The following is a 16,294-nucleotide window of genomic DNA, read 5'->3' on the forward strand; positions in this document are numbered from 1 at the left end:
CCTTATTCTGTTGTTTTTGTGCTGTTCTAGATGCTCAGTTATTCTTTGTTTCAATTCTTTTATTTCTTTATTTAGAGTGTTTGTTCTTCCTGAGGAAGAGGTGCCTGGTTTCCAAATGAGAACAGTTGTATATCTCTGCTGGATTCCTTCACTGCCAATTCCCCTTTGTTTGCCTCTACATTCTGAGTTACTTCTGGCAAGGCTTTGATTTCCTTGCCCTGGGTAAACCTTTGCAGTTTGTCCAATTCTGTTTCTGTGAATACTTTCTTTCATATTATAAATCGTCATTGATCTGCTAGTCTCTGTTCTGTTATTTCTGATTCTGGATGTTGTTCTTTCCAGAACTGGTGCATTCATTTAAAATATCCTTGTTGGACTTGATCTGTAATAACAAATCATTATTTCTTTGTTTTCAATCACTGTGTATTTGTGACGGGTAAACAACTTTTCTTCCAGTAGTTTGGCAGCTGCTGGCCCTGGTTGCTCAGCCAACAGTCCTGAGTCCTGTAGCCCATTTTTCACCAGATATCCAGGAACTTGTTAACCAGGGTGACATCCGAGCTGGTATGGCTATCTGAAATTTATGTCTCACAATATTTTTTATGGGAGAGACACTCTTTTTCTGACTCCTCTGATGAGACTTGTCCAGTATGGTTGAACCTCTGGCATAGCTCTCATCTTCCTCAGAGTACACAAGCCCCACAACCACGTCAAAGTAGTGCCTCACTGAGGGATTATTATTATGTGATTATATGTTGTTGTTGTTGCTGCTGCTGCTGTTATTGTTATTTATTTATTTATTTATTTATTTATTTATTTATTTATTTATTTATTTATTTATTTAGAATAATAGGCTTCCTTGCCACTCAGGTTAGCAATATTACAACACCCAAATTGCCACATTGGACACAATTAGGCTTACACTCTTGCAAACAGGGAAATTTGGTTTGACCTGACAATTTAAGAAAACCAGAACGTCTGTAGCAACATTGGAAACTACCCTTACATTTTCTGTGTAATTGATAATTAATAATAATACAATTATTAGTGTTATACAAATCTGGCTCAGCTTTATTATATAGTCATAGATCCATACTGAATTATCAGATGACATGTGTGCAAACAGTAATAGTGGCACAGTGGTTAGAAAGCATTACTGCAGGCTAACTCACTGTTCACTCCAGGAGTTTGATCCTGACCGGCTGAAGGTTGACTCAGCCTTCTATCTTTCCAAAGTCAGTAAAATGAAGACCCAGATTGTTGGGGGCAATATGCTGACTCTGTAAACCACTTAGAGAGGGCTGTAAAACACTATGAACCAGTATACAAGTCTAAGTTTGCAATAGTGGTGAATATCTGTCTAAGGCTATTGCTATTGCTAGTTATCATGTCAAACAAAAACATGAAACTGGCTTGTATTATAAATAGGATCTTGGGTAACAGTTATAAAAAGTATCATGACAAATGAGTCACAAATGTGAACAATTAAAAAATATCCATAGGAAAATTCACAAAACCAGAATACTGTTCTGAAACAGATCAGAACAACACAAATTATTCAAGGGATACTGCAGAGCATAGTGTTTCTCCTTGAAGCAATCACATCCCCTGGGTGATTTGGTGGGGCTGCTTTAGAGGCTTTTCCAGTTCCATCTGTACGTGCAGTTAAGACAAAATTCTAAGACCGCAGATGACGTGAAACAGATTCCATAAACACACAGGTGGAGACAATTAAAGGCAACTTCCAAAGCAACCCTGCCAAGTTTTCTAAATTATTTGTTAGTCCTAATTTGGACAGTTTAACTTACTTACACAGCTTTATTTATAAGTGGAATTGAGAAGGTGAAAGATGCACATGCAACGTGTTCTCTAAATATGAGTTCTGTGAAGTCAGATGTTGGAAAGCATACTAACCTTTCCATTGAATCTAGCCTGAGGAAAGCTTAGCCTGACTTAGAACTTTAACAGAAATTATTAAGGGAACGCATGGGGGATTAGTTAAAGCTTAGCACAATGTACAGTTCATCCCCAAACTGAGACTTCATCAAAGTGAGGAAACATCTAAATTAACCCAATTTCATTATATTTATATAAATATATGTATATTTATTCATACAAAGTTTATATAAGCAATCCATTCATAAGAAGCAAATGTAATCATAAATCCAATGAATAAATGGACCATACATTTATCTTTCCAATGTTGTAACATCAGTCTTTTAGTTACAGTAAGAGCACAATCATAATAATAACAGTAAAGTTGGAAGGGACCTTGGAGGTCATCTAGTCCAACCCCTGCTCAGGCAGGAAACCCTATACCATTTCAGACAAATGGCTGTCCAGTCTCTTCTTAAAAACTTCCAGTGTTGGAGCATTCACAGCTTCTGGAGGCAGGTTGTTCCACTGGTTAATTGTTCTAACTGTCAGATAGTTTCTCCTTAGTTCTAGGTTGCTTCTCTCCTTGACTAGTTTTCATCCATTACTTCTTGTCCTGCCTTCAGGAGCTTTGGAGAATAGCTTGACTCCCTCTTCTTTGTGGCAGCCCCTGAGATATTGGAACACTGCTATCATGTCACCCCTAGTCCTTCTCTTCATTAAACTAGACATACCCAATTCCAGCAGCCATTCCTTATACAGTATGTTTTAGCCTCCAGACCTCTAATCATCTTTGTTGCTCTTCTCTGTACTCTTTCCAGAGTCTCAACATCTTTTTTATATGGTGGTGACCAAAACTGGATTTGATATTCCAAGTGTGGCCTTACCAAGGTATTGTAAAGTGGTATTAATACTTCACATGATCTTGATTATATCCCTCTGTTCATGCAGCCTAGAACTGTGTTGGCTTTTTTGGTAGCTGCAGCACAGTGCTGGCTCATATTTAAGTGATTGTCCACTAGGACTCTGAGATCCCTCTCACAGTTACTACTACTGAGCATCTGGCATGATCTGTTTTTGACAAACACATATTGGCTTTTGGTTATGACTTTGTTTGCCTCTAGGTGTTTGCTGCTTGATTATCTTTTCCAGAATCTTCCCAGGTATTGAGGTCAGGAAGATAGGTCTGTAGTTTCCTGGATCCATTTTTCCCTTTTTTGAAAATGGGAACTACATCAGCTCTTTTCCAGTCTTCTGGTAGTTCCCCATGCAATTCCATTCTTAAACTGGCATCAGAGAATAGCTATGATTTGAACCATACCAGATGAAGGCAAATGAATGAATTAAATTATTTCTTCTGCGGTTTTTAATTACTCTGTTCTGTTTCATCATGGAAACAGAGACTAAAGAATCTTTCTTGGTCTGCAATGCTTGAGAACTAAAATTGTCCATCACTAGGTGTCAGCATATAGCTGACTGATCTCAACAAGCTAATGAGAGTCGGAATCAGAAACAGAATAGAGCTGGAAGGGACTTTGGAGGTCTTCTAGTCCAACCCCCTGCTTGAGCAGGAGACCCTATCATTTCAGACAAATGGCTATCCAGTCTCTTCTTAAAAACCTCCAGTGATGAAGCACCCACAACTTTTGAAGGCAAGCTATTCCACTGGTTAATTGTCCTCTATATTAGGAAGTTTCTCCTTAATTTCAGGTTGCTTCTCTCCTTGATTAGTTCCATCCATTGTTTCTTATCCTGCCCTCTGGTGCTTTGGAAAATAAGTTGACCCCCTCTTCTTAGTGGCAGCTGATTAGTATGTAGAGCAGACATCAGCAGGATATACCAGGACTATTGGCTCAAGTGAGCAGTTAATTTTAAGAACTTTAGCAATATCTTTAAATAAGACAATGATAAGCCAGACTAAGCCACAAATGAAGTACATGATGCCTTACATCAGGGCTTTTCAACCAGTGGTACGCGTACCACCAGTGGTACGTGAGCCCCTGGCTGGTGGTAGGCGAGCCTAGCCTAGCTAATTATAGTGAGGGAGGGAATCAGTTAAAACGGATCCGCACAGACCTGGAGATCAGCTGGAGCTGCAGAGCTTGCCAGAATCCCCAGGATCTGTGGTGACATGTTAATTGGAACTTCCGGTGCACCCGGAAGAGAAAAGGAGGGCAGACCGGCCTGTTTTTGGAGGAACAGCGAGCGGAGTGGCAAGCAAGGAAGGGTGAGTGGGCAAATGGTGTGTTTGGGGGGCAAAGGCTAACAAGCGAACGGCTCCTGCCCAGCTCTCCTTGGGGAGAGATCCTGGGGCTTCACTTAGCAAGCAGCCTATTTTCTGCAAGCAAGTGAGCTGGGCAGGAGCCCGGGATCAGCATTTCTGAGTGCAACTTCTGAGTGCGGCTCAGCTGATCCCGGGCTCCTGCCCGGCTCACTTGCTTGTGGAAAAGAGGCTGCTTGCTAAGTGAGCTGGGCAGGAGCCCAGGATCAGCTGAGCCACTCTCAGATGTTGCGCTGAAAAACGCTGATCCCGGGTTGCTGCCCAGCTCACTTACAAGCAGCCTATTTTCTGCAAGCAAGTGAGCCAAGCAGGAACCCGGGATCAGCGTTTCTGAGTGCAACTTCTGAGCACGGTTCAGATGATCCCGGTGTCCTGCCCAGCTCACTTAGCAAGCAGACTCTTTTCCGCAAGCGAGCCGGGCAGGAGCCCGGGATCAGCTGAGCCGTGCTCAGAAATCACACTCAGAAACGCTGATCCCAGGCTCCTGCCCAGCTCACTTGTTTGCAGAAAAGAGGCTGTTTGCTAAGTGAGCTGAGCAGAAGCCCAGGATCAGCTGAGTCGCACTCAGAAGCTGCACTCAGAAATGCTGATCCCAGGCTGCTGCCCAACTCATTTAGGAAGCAGCCTCTTTTCTGCAAGCAAGTGAGCTGGGCAGGAGCCCAGGCGACACCGACGCTTGTGGCTTTTCTGCAGCACAGACCCAAGGACTGCTTCATTCCCACTCAGCCTCTTACAGGACTCGGGCTGCCTGCACTGGCGGGAAACACGTCGCTTCTTTTTCCGCAGCGGGGGAGTGCAGGCATCACTTGGCAACAACTTTGCGAGATGCACCTTTGCAGCGGGTTTCCCCTTCTGTTAAATATTGGAGGTTTGAAAGGCAAGCTACTCCTGGGGCGTAAAAGTAGAGGGTCCAAACGGCAAGAGTGACACAGCTCTCTGACTCTCTGCTTCAGGCTAAAACAGTCTCAAAGTTGGGTCCAGAGATTACTTTGCCCGAAGGGTGACTTGGTGGCGATGAAAGTTTGTCTCCCTTTGGAGACAAACTTCCTTCGGGCAGGTGCAAATGTAACTTAAGAACTGTAGCAATGTGGCCAGAAATGGGTCTCTTGACAGCGCTGGGGAGAGCTATGGGAAAAACGATGTACACAGAGAGGATTGGGGAACCTGGCTGAAACGCTGGGCTCCGGTAGGGGAAAAAATGACTGGGAGAAGTAGCCAGTTTGTAATGTACGTGCCTGAAAACAGGAGGTGAACCGGAGACATCCCCACTCTGCCTGGGTGTGCATCACACGCTGCCCCCCTGAGAGCAACATGGCTGCTGCCTGCCACCCATCTGATTGGCTGATGGCTAACTGTCCAGTGCAGAAGTGTAGCTAGCCTTTCTCCTGTCAGGTTGGAGGGCTTCCCCCAGATCCAACGGATCAACTGCCCTCTTTCCATGATCAATGGGGGCCTCTCCTTCGTCGCCTCTTTGGGGCGACGTTAGACCAATTTAGGGTCCCTGGCAGGGCGAAACTAGCCATGGGGTGTGGAGCCCCATAATCCTTCAGCCACATCGCTACTACGCAAAACTGGAAGTCTCACTTCTGGCTCATATTTAAGGGATCATCCACTAGGACTCCAAGGTCCCTCTCACGATTACAGTTTTTGAGCCAAATTTCGCCTAATCTGTACTCTTTGCTATCATGTCATCCCTACTCTTTCTTTTCATTAAACAAGATATACCTAATTCCAGCAACCATTCTTTATATGTTTTAGCTCCAGCTCATACAGCTAAACATACCAGCCTTGAGCTACATATATAGTATTTGCCTGTCATCTCAGATCACATTACTCATACACATTCATGCAATATAGCTAGTTCCTATTAAGCCTAAAATTTCTGTTGCTAAGCAAGACAATTTTTAAGTGAGTTTTACCCCATTTTATGATCTTTCTTGCCACAGTAGTTAAGTGAATAACTGCAGTTGTTAAGTTAGTAATATGGTTGTTAAATGAATCTGGCTTCCCCATTGACTTTGCTTGTCAGAAGGTTGCAAAATGTGATCAGATGACCCTGAACACTGCAATCATCATAAATACATGCCAGCTGCTAAGCACCTGAATTTTGATCATGTGACCATGGGGATGCTACAATGGTCATAAGTATGAAAAACTCATAAGTCACTTTTTTCAGTGCCATTGTAACTTCGAATGGTCACTAAACAAATGGTTGCAAGCCGAGGACTACCTGTATGGTAGCACCATCATCTTCTCTCCTTCTCAGTGCACTCAGCAGAGACATTATTCTGTAGTCTCAGAATGCATTGACTTACATGACAGCCATTGCCTAGTAAATACCAGCCATCATTTGCACACAACCTGTGCACATAGAGAAGAGAGTATAGGTTCTTTTTATTTATAAATTAGTTGTGTTCTTAATCTTTTGTTTGTTTTCCTCCTTTAATTTCCACTTTATTTGTCAGTCCCATGGATCATTCTTGTATCTTAAACAGTCCAGGACTTTTTGAAATGGAGATAAGTAAGGTTCTGCATTTAGGCAGAAAAAATCAAATGCACAGGTATAGTATAGGTGGTACCTTGCTCGATAGTAGTAACTGTGAGAGGGATCTCGGAGTCCTAGTGGACAATCACTTAAATATGAGCCAGCAGTGTGCTGCAGCTGCCAAAAAAGCCAACACAGTGCTAGGCTGCATTAACAGAGGGATAGAATCAAGATCACGTGAAGTACTAATACCACTTTACAATGCCTTGGTAAGGCCACACCTGGAATACTGCATCCAGTTTTGATCACCACGATGTAAAAAAGATGTCGAGACTCTAGAACAGGGGTGTCAAACTCAATTTCATTGAGGGCCGCATCAGGATTTCAGTTGCCCTCAAGGGGCCGGGTGGGTATGGCCAGGGTGGGCGGGGCCTACTGGGTGGGCATGGCTAGAGTGTGTATGGCCTACTGGGTGGGCATGGCCAGCTCTACATCGTTCGCATCAAGGGTGCCTATGGGGGCCTGGGCAGGAGTGGGACAGATCTGGGGGTCTCTGGCAGAAGGAGGGTCTCTGGGCCAGGGCCAAGGCAGTGGGGGACGTTCCCTCACTGTTTCCAGGATAGCTTTGTGGGCCGCATGAAACCACTTTGCGGGCCGGATCTGGCCCCCGGGCCTTGTGTTTGACATATCTGCTCTAGAAAGAGTACAGAGAAGAGCAACAAAGATGATTGGGGGACTGGAGGCTAAAACATATAGGGAACGGTTGCTGGAATTGGGTATGTGTAGTTTAATGAAGAGAAGGGTGAGGGGTGACATGATAGCAGTGTTCCAATATCTCAGGGGCTGCCACAAAGAAGAGGGAGCCAGGCTGTTCTCCAGAGCACCTGAGAGCAGGACAAGAAGCAATGGATGGAAACTAGTCAAGGAGAGAAGCAACCTAGAACTAAGGAGAAATTTCCTGACAGTTAGAACAATTAATCAGTGGAACAACCTGCCTCCAGAAGTTGTGAATGCTCCAACACTGGAAGTTTTTAAGAAGAGACTGGACAGCCATTTGTCTGAAATGGTATAGGGTTTCCTGCCTTAGCAGGGGGTTGGACTAGATGACCTCCAAGGTCCCTTCCAACTACTACTACTACTACTACTACTTCTTCTTATTATTATTATTATTATTATTATTATTATTATTATTATTATTATTATTATTATTATTATTATTATTATTATTATTATTATTATTATTATTATTATTATTATTATTATTATAAGCTCTTTCAGGAATGATGTTATGGATAGTGACCTTAATTCGTTTTTTTCCTGTACTTAGTTCCACAGATTACATATGATATGAATAAAACAAAGTGGCTTATTTTTTGTTGAGGCTCATCATATCAGACATATGATAATAATTTTTACTACATTTTTTTTCAGTCAAATAGCATTTGGCAAATGCTTTTTTCCTAATCCTTTAAACTTCCTACTTTGTTCCTGGATCAAATATTTGCTCTTCCCTTCCTCCCCACAAATATTTCTCCTTTGAACACTCTTCATCTGAAACTTCCACTTTGCTAATACCACATTAAACCTCAGTGCAAGTATGTTTATGGAACCTACCAGTTTAAGCTTAAATATGTCGGCAGTTGAAATAAACAGGAGCAGGCTTGGCACATCAGTTCCACAAATCATTATTTATCACAGTGACAAGATGCTGATCCTTTTGGACAGAGAATATCTAACCAAAAAGGAGCTTTATGTGGACTTCCAAGACTGATACTTTTCCAAGCAAAAGACCTGAGAACAGAATATTTATTTAAATATACACCTCTGTCTTTCTTCTTGTAATGTCCAATGTCCTCTTTTTCATTCATACTTTTGTGTCTGAGGAAATCAGTAGCCCAGGAGACCTGTGGAAAACACAACACACAGATTCAGTTTATTGTCTTGAATGAAAAATATGGATCCATTTGATCATTTCAGAGTCTCTTAAGACTGAGTGGTTTGGGAGTTGCATATGGCTATAAGCTCTCTCCCCTTTTTCTTGTCCCTGCCTGCTGTTCCAGAGATAGGAGGCAATGGGAAAATAGAAATACTATTAGGAATTAAATGTTTAATGGAGTTTCTGAGCTGAAATGATCCACAACTGTCATAAATTTGTCATCCTCATTGCTAATCTCTATGCTGCTGTCTGGATTTTCTGTTTCAGATCCCAGCAGTCTCCCTGCTTCTTTCAGGATGTCAGCCAAGGTGACAAAGCTTCACTGATTTGATATACTCTGAGGCTACTATACTTGGAAAATCTTATGTTCACATCAGTACAATTAAGGACAACATAATCCTATCTCAAACATGGACTAATAACAAAATAAAAGCAACTTCCAAGAGACATGACAAAAAAAATTAGAAGAAATGCAGCTAGGGCAATTTGGGGTCATGGTTAGGATCAAGGAAAGACCACCCCCCATGTCTGTTCCAAATAATTGTCAAATAATGTTGCCTTGATTGTTGAGTGTGCTCTTTGTTATTGGTTTCCTTTTCTGGCTTACTTACCAGTTTCCCAACAGTAAGTCACCAGCCTGCGGAGGGAAGCAAAATATTTCAGCAGAAATGATGGAAGTTTTTTTTAGGCCTTTTTGCCTGCTTCTCTCCTCTGCATCCCATTTGACCATCCTCCAAGTTAAAACGTGAAGAAAAAAAAAAGAAAGATACCAGGGAAGGGCAAAAATTTGTCTCTTTTTTAGCTTTTTTATTGTCTGCTTTCAGTAGTGTGTAAATGTGGTTTGTTTTGTTGGAAGAAAAGTCTTCATTGTGGTTCAGTCCAAGCTGGGAATAAACATAACGACTGCTTTAGGAAGAAGGTTGTAGTTTATTGAAGAGGAGAACCAGACAGGAAGATGGCTGGCAGAAAAAAGAGAGTGAACACATGTAGGGAGTGGGTTTTTATACCCTCTTGAGCCTTTTGTTTGGAGTGATTTCCTGTTCCTGTTTGAGGCTATTTCCTGTGTCATGTACTCTGAGCTGAGTCTGGGTTTGCCCTTTGGCATCTCTGTGTTAATCCTATTATGTCCTGTCTTAGTTTGAGTGGGGTATGTAGATTTTAGGTGTCTTTGTCTTACCAAGCTTCTAGCTCCAACCTTCCTGGATGGTTTACATCTGCATTTATTTATTTTATTACATTTATATACCGCCCTTTCCCGAAGGACTCAGATAGAGCTGGTCCCTGCTTGGGGAAGGGAGACCTGGGGCTATTAAGAAAACTGATCACGCTTTCCTGCCTCTTCCAAGATCCTTTGAGGAAATATATTTTTCTGCCCTTTTAATATTTCCTTCTCTGGGAGCTGACTTCCCAGTTTCTATGTATCTGTTGATGACACACACTCTTCTTAATGGAACTCTCTACATGTTTTGTTGTTGTATACTGGTGTGAGATTTAAAAACCCAAAATTTGATACTCACAACTCAAAAGACAAATCTGGTTAACAAAAACAAAGATTTATTGAAAAGAAATTGAAAATAATAAAGAAAATAATAAAGAAAGCATTTGCAAACGCGGCCTCTTAGACCCTTCCCAAGTTGGATTGGGTTCAAAGAGCAAGTTTCAAAGCAGGCATTTATACTGTCTTTTCTCAATACATGCCCCCCTAAGAAACTTAAGTTAGTCTTTGATGTCATTTACATTTCTAAAAGATCTTCTTTGAACTTTTACATCCAAAAGACTTATTGTAACAACTTCCTTACATCCCTTACTACATTATCTTGTTTTACTCACCACCTTGAGATGTTCCTATCCTTTTTAACATTTCAAAAGAGCTTTGTTGATTACCATGTGTGAACTCTCTAAGCAGGAAATAGATGGCCCCACATCTTAGTGTTACATTTTATACAATTCATTGGGGTTACATTTTCATTGATGTTACATTTGGTACCATTTATAAAAGAATAACCTTTATTTATTTTCCTTTACTGGCCTTCTAGATTTTCTCAGGGCAGCTACGCAAACCTTACCCTAGACTCTCAGCAGACATGTCAAACTTGCGACATCACATGACGTCACGCAAGGTATCGGGACAGATTTGCCATTGCCGGCAATGAGGTGGGGACGGCTTCTGCGTGACACATCCATCCCACAGGCTGGCAGTTTGACACCCCCACTAGAGTGGTGTTTCTCAAAACTTCAGCAACATTAAGATACATGGACTTCCAGAATTTCCCAACAAACATAGGGTATTTAGGAAATAGAAGTCCACAAACCAGTTTGAGGCCCAATCTGATCAAGTAGTTAAGGTACCAAGCTAGAAGTCAGGAGACTGAGAGTTCTAGTCCCATTAAAGCCAGCAGCGTGACCTTGGGCCTGTTTCCTCTCTCGCAGCCTTAACCTACCTCACAAGATTTGTTGTGGTGGAGGAGAAAGGAGTATTACGTGCATTCTCCACCTTGAGTTATTTATTTTTAAAAAGTGGGATATAAAATAAATTAAACCTTAAGATCCCTGAGAAATATTGTTCTAGAGGTTATTTCTGACAAGAGGACGGCTGACTTAAGGCACATTTACTATCCAAGCCATATCCTGCATTGTCTGCAAACGTGTAGGGGAGGGGCAGCGACAGGTATGCTGCAGCACAGACAACCAGATTTAAATTGGTCGGCCAATCCTGCGCTCCTCTACCACTCCTCGCATGGAGTTTCCTTTGGAAATTCTGGGAATTGCAGCCCACGCATCTTAAGGTCGCTGAGGTTGAGAAGGAGTCAAAACTGACTCACACCCTGGAGGGTATCTCTTTACTCTCCTACCATCCGGTAGGAGATATAGGAATATAGCCAGCCGTACCAACAGGCTGAAAAATAGCTTTTATCCATGGGCTGTTAGGCTTTTAAATGGGACATAATCTTATGCAGAATTGACTTGGGAGGCCGGTGTGTGGTGTAGTTGGTTCACATGGTGTGGTGGGATGGAGGGTTTGTTGTCACTGTGTGTTGGGGGGGGAGAGAGCAGGGGGGGGGAGGCTCAGCTAATCTCAATGTACACATGTTGTACTTTGACAATAAACGTTTATTATTATTTATTATTATTTTAAAAAATCCTTCCTCACAGGCGGGGGAGGGGGGGAGAGAGAGAGAGAGAGAGAAAAACGCGTGAGGGTCACGTGTTTAAAGCCTGCCGGGAAAGACGCCACGCCCCTAACAGACATCCGGTGCTCGCGCTCACTCCCTCCGTCGCACGTGCGGTGGGCTGAGCGGGGCGAGATCTTCGCAGGAGGCGTCATTCGTTGCCAATCTCGTGCGAGCCGCTCCTTAATTTTTCCGTTGGAGCCGGTTGGAAGGGAGGTGAAGCACGGCTGGAAGAGCTTTAGGGAGGGCGTTTCGCCGAGCTTCCAAGGGGCAGCTCGGCTCACCGTTGTGGGGCAGGGACCGGGGGTTTCCGTGATGATGCAGCTTGCCAGAAGTGGGATGGGGGAAGAGTGGACGGGAACCCAGGTCTCTCCTCTCCCGGTCCCACCCTTGGATTATTTGGCTCTCTTTTATTTCCTTCATTTCGTACCTCGACGCCTCTCCTCTCCTTCGGGAGCTGAAGGCCGTGTATATGTTTATTTGTTTTGCATTTTATTGTCACACCTTTATTTTGTCAAATTCGACAAGCCTCGTGGTGAGCTGGGTTGGGCAGAAAGAGTGGCGTTGGAAAGTCTCCAGGGTCAGTCCAACACCATAGAAAAATTTACATTACATTGCATTTACGTTCTCCTGCAATCCACCGATCTGAGCAGCAGCCCAAGATTCCTGGTTTATTGAACTCGCACTATACTTCCGTGGGTTTCCTAAACAGTGCATATTTAGATGTGATTTGTATTACTTATTAACTTACCAGCTCTGCACCTTTGTTATACAAACATGCAAGGCAGTTTACAGTAATAATCTGGTGAGCCAATTGAAGTGTTCTTCATTCAATGAAGAAAGACTGCCGTTTACAGTATGTCTCTCCAAATTCAGTTCCCTCTTCAAAGTAAAAGGGGTTGAATTAAGACAGCATTGTCCAACTATATCTGTAAGTACCCTTACAGCGAGGGGCCAGGTGGGATGAGCAGATATGCCTTTTTTGATCAGTGGAAAGTGAAATACCAGGGGAAAGTTGTTTTTTTTAGTTGGGAACTGGGGGGCTGTAAGTAGGTGAAATTCTCAGAATTAGTTGCGTAGTAAGGTTTTATATTTTATTGCTGAGAATATTTCATAGGTTTAAAGCAGCAGTCCCCAACCTTTGGGGCACCAGGGACCAGTTCTGTGGAGGTTTTTCCACAGACCAGAGGGGGCTGCCTGCATCCCATGGATGGGGCTGTTTGTTTGCCCATCCAGTTTCTGGCATGCCGTGGACTGGTTCCTGTCCATAGATCAAGGGTTGGAGACCCCTGGTCTACACACCTGTATTGCTCTTCCATCTGCTAACACGTTATTTTTCCATCACTGAAATTATTAAGCATGTAAAGGCAAGCTTTGACGGTTCAGCTTCAAGTCTTGTGTAAGATCTGCTATTTTCCTTAGCCAAGGAATTATTATTGTTGCTTTGTATAAAACCATTTGAGAGCTTGTAATACCACAAAGCTTATGATATTCGTCATTATTGTGCAGAGAAAGCAAGTATAAAGTGGGCTATAAGCAGACATTCACAGGATTCAAACCTGCATCTAGTGTATGGTCCCTGAAATAGCTTCACCTATGCTTTACACCCAATGAAATAAGGTGGTAAAAATTTACCACTCTCATCTATATATGCTTCAGTTGGGTTGTTTTTGGCTCTGAAGTAGTATGTAGCTCTAACTGGAAATAAACTTTTCAATGTAACAGTCAATAGTTTGACTGGATAAAACACACACAATAATGGAACTAATCACTTTGCTAAATTATTTATTTTGGAGGTTTTGAAACATTTAAGTCAGTCCATTCCATCACATGTATAAAAAAGACCACAGATTCAACAGGCTGGGTTTGGGTGCATTATACAGCATTGTAACGCATGGTTAGGCTGTGTGTTATTAAAGCAATTCTCTTGTAACATTGCAGATAATTAAATCTATATTTTCCATAGTACTGTATATAATCCAGTTATTTTGAGTTTCTCAGTTGTAATTAAAATGAGATTAGCCTCACAAGTAGATAATTGCCATGTTATACTGTCATGCTTGGAGAATAGTACCGTAATTGATTTTGCTTCACTAGTTGCTTTTTTAAGAACCGGACATCAGGCCCAATACTTTGGAATTTGGAAACAATGAAACTAAAAGAACCAAGAATTTTATTTTGGACTACAGAAGTTTGGCAGAAATGTGTGTGATACCATTTGGATCAAGTGAAAATTACATAACTGAAAACATGGGTACCTGAAGCAAAATCTAATTTCAGGAGAACGGGGCATGCCATCTGTCCTCCAGAGCAAAGGTGCTTCTGCAACGTTGCTGAAAACATATACTAACCTTTTTTTCCTCAGGGAACATAACCCGTTATCCGACCAGTAGTACATTTATATTATTTGATTTACAGTTGAACTTCCTGGCCATATCCATTCTTCTATTTACTCCTAACATTGATGTATTATTTCCATTGTTTTGCTAAAATTAATAAATAAGATGAACAGCTGCATGTGCAAAGTGTGGTGCTTCATTTAGAAGCCTTACAAGATGATGTATTAATGTTATGATGCATGCTCACCTTTACTACTACTACTACTGCAATACTATGGTTCATAGTGCTAAAAGCCATCAGGAATTTCAGAATAATACTGTTCTCTCACCTTCCTGGCTCAGATCATCCACTAGGCAGGCATGTCAAACTCACGACTTCATGCGACGTATTGCAACTTATTCCTCATTGCTAGCAATGGGGTGGGCACAGTTTTGGGATGACGCGTCCGGCCCACTGGCCGGCAGTTTGACATGCCTGCACTAGGGTGAATATAAATCTAATTACAGCACATCCATATAATCAGTTTCAAGTTGGAAATGAAATTTAACTTGCAGTCATGCATACCAAGATGGCATTTTTTAATTTTAAGAAAGGAATACATTTTCAGTGTATTTGTATACAGTCTACTTTTTTAAAAAAAAGTCTTTGTTTTTTATTCTTGTATGTTAAAGAGCTTTCTAATTATTCCGGAAGTGCTTAATACAAATGCAGGAAACAAATATTTGTTGCTTTTCTAACCATTCTGGTTATTTTGGACAGGTTGCTTTACCATTTGAAGAGTAACTATATTGTGTTCCACAGACCACCTAGATAAGCTCCAAATGTTTGTTAGTGAGCAGGCAAAATTGAAATATACTAGAAAGCAAGTGTCTCAACTGCTAAGTGTCATTTGCTTCTCTCCTCCCCACCCCTTTTTGAATATGTGATGTTTTTGCGTTTTTATGCTTGTGCTGTTGCCTTAAGGGAGGGGTGATGTAAAAATTGTGTTGGAACGAGAATAGCGCAGTATCCTAACACATTTTGTTGTTTTGATATGCTTTGTTTCTCGAAAAGGAAGTCCAGATACAGTTGACTGTGATTGCAAGTCTTGTACCACAGTCAAATGGTATTGATTATATTAATAGCTAATAAGGCTATTTTCTGGAACAAAGTATGGGTGGATCACATCAATTCACATTATAATCTTGAATACTGTATAAATGATTCTTTTTCCAAAACAAACTACTTCTCATTCTGGAACATTTTAAATTTTCATAACCATTTTAATTAATAACGTTAATAATTAATTACATCTGTAAGGTTGTAGAAATTTACAAGAAGCATTTCAGTCAGACAAAACATTTGCCAGTGTAGTATATTAATATATTCAGAGCACTCAAGAATCTCATTTTCCTTTAGCAAAGAACTTACCTTAAGATTTGGTATCTTAACTGAGAAAATATTCAGTGGAAAGTAAAGACTTAAGACATTTGCCTGCAAAAAATGTGCATGAACCACAAAACAATTCTTTAAAACTCTGGTTATTCTGATGAATAATTTCAAGTCGGCAATGATTCAGCAGCAACAAAACCTGAAACATTTTGGATTGTTGTACATTCTACCTAAAACATATCCCAAGGGGCTTTATACAGCAGAAAACACAAAGCTGATGCCACACAAAAATGTGTGTTCTTATGTTTTCTAGATTCCTCTATCAACAACTTATTTTTGACTCCAAATAGCCACACGGAGGCTCTGTGGGCTACCCATCTGTGTGCCACCTCCAGGGAAACAACCAGGATCTGCTCATCCCTATTGCCATGGAAACTGAACTCACAGTTCCCTCTTCTGTACACAACTCTGCCAGCCTTTCCATTGCTATGCAACAAGAATGAATCAACAACCCATTTGGGCAATCAAGGGCTGGGTTTGAGGCTAACAATGTAGGTTCAGATTAAAATTTGAGTCCATTAGAAAACAGCTGGGCCTGTGAAATTTTAGAATTGAGAGTAGTTTTTATTTTGACAAGACTTGACTATTTCACGTGGGGCTAAGGCTATTAGTGGTTTCTATTCTGTCCCTACTTCAACCAGTTTCTCCATCTATGGATGTGGTGAAATAAATATTGCAAAAGGAATGAATTTCACACTCATAAGGACAGTGATTGAAGGTTAAAGAAAGCCAGTTACTGTAAAAGATAATGTATTTCATCCCTTTCCATCTGTATT

The sequence above is a fragment of the Vipera berus genome (genome assembly GCF_964194415.1).
Source record: "Vipera berus genome assembly, chromosome: 3".
NCBI lineage: Eukaryota > Metazoa > Chordata > Lepidosauria > Squamata > Viperidae > Vipera > Vipera berus.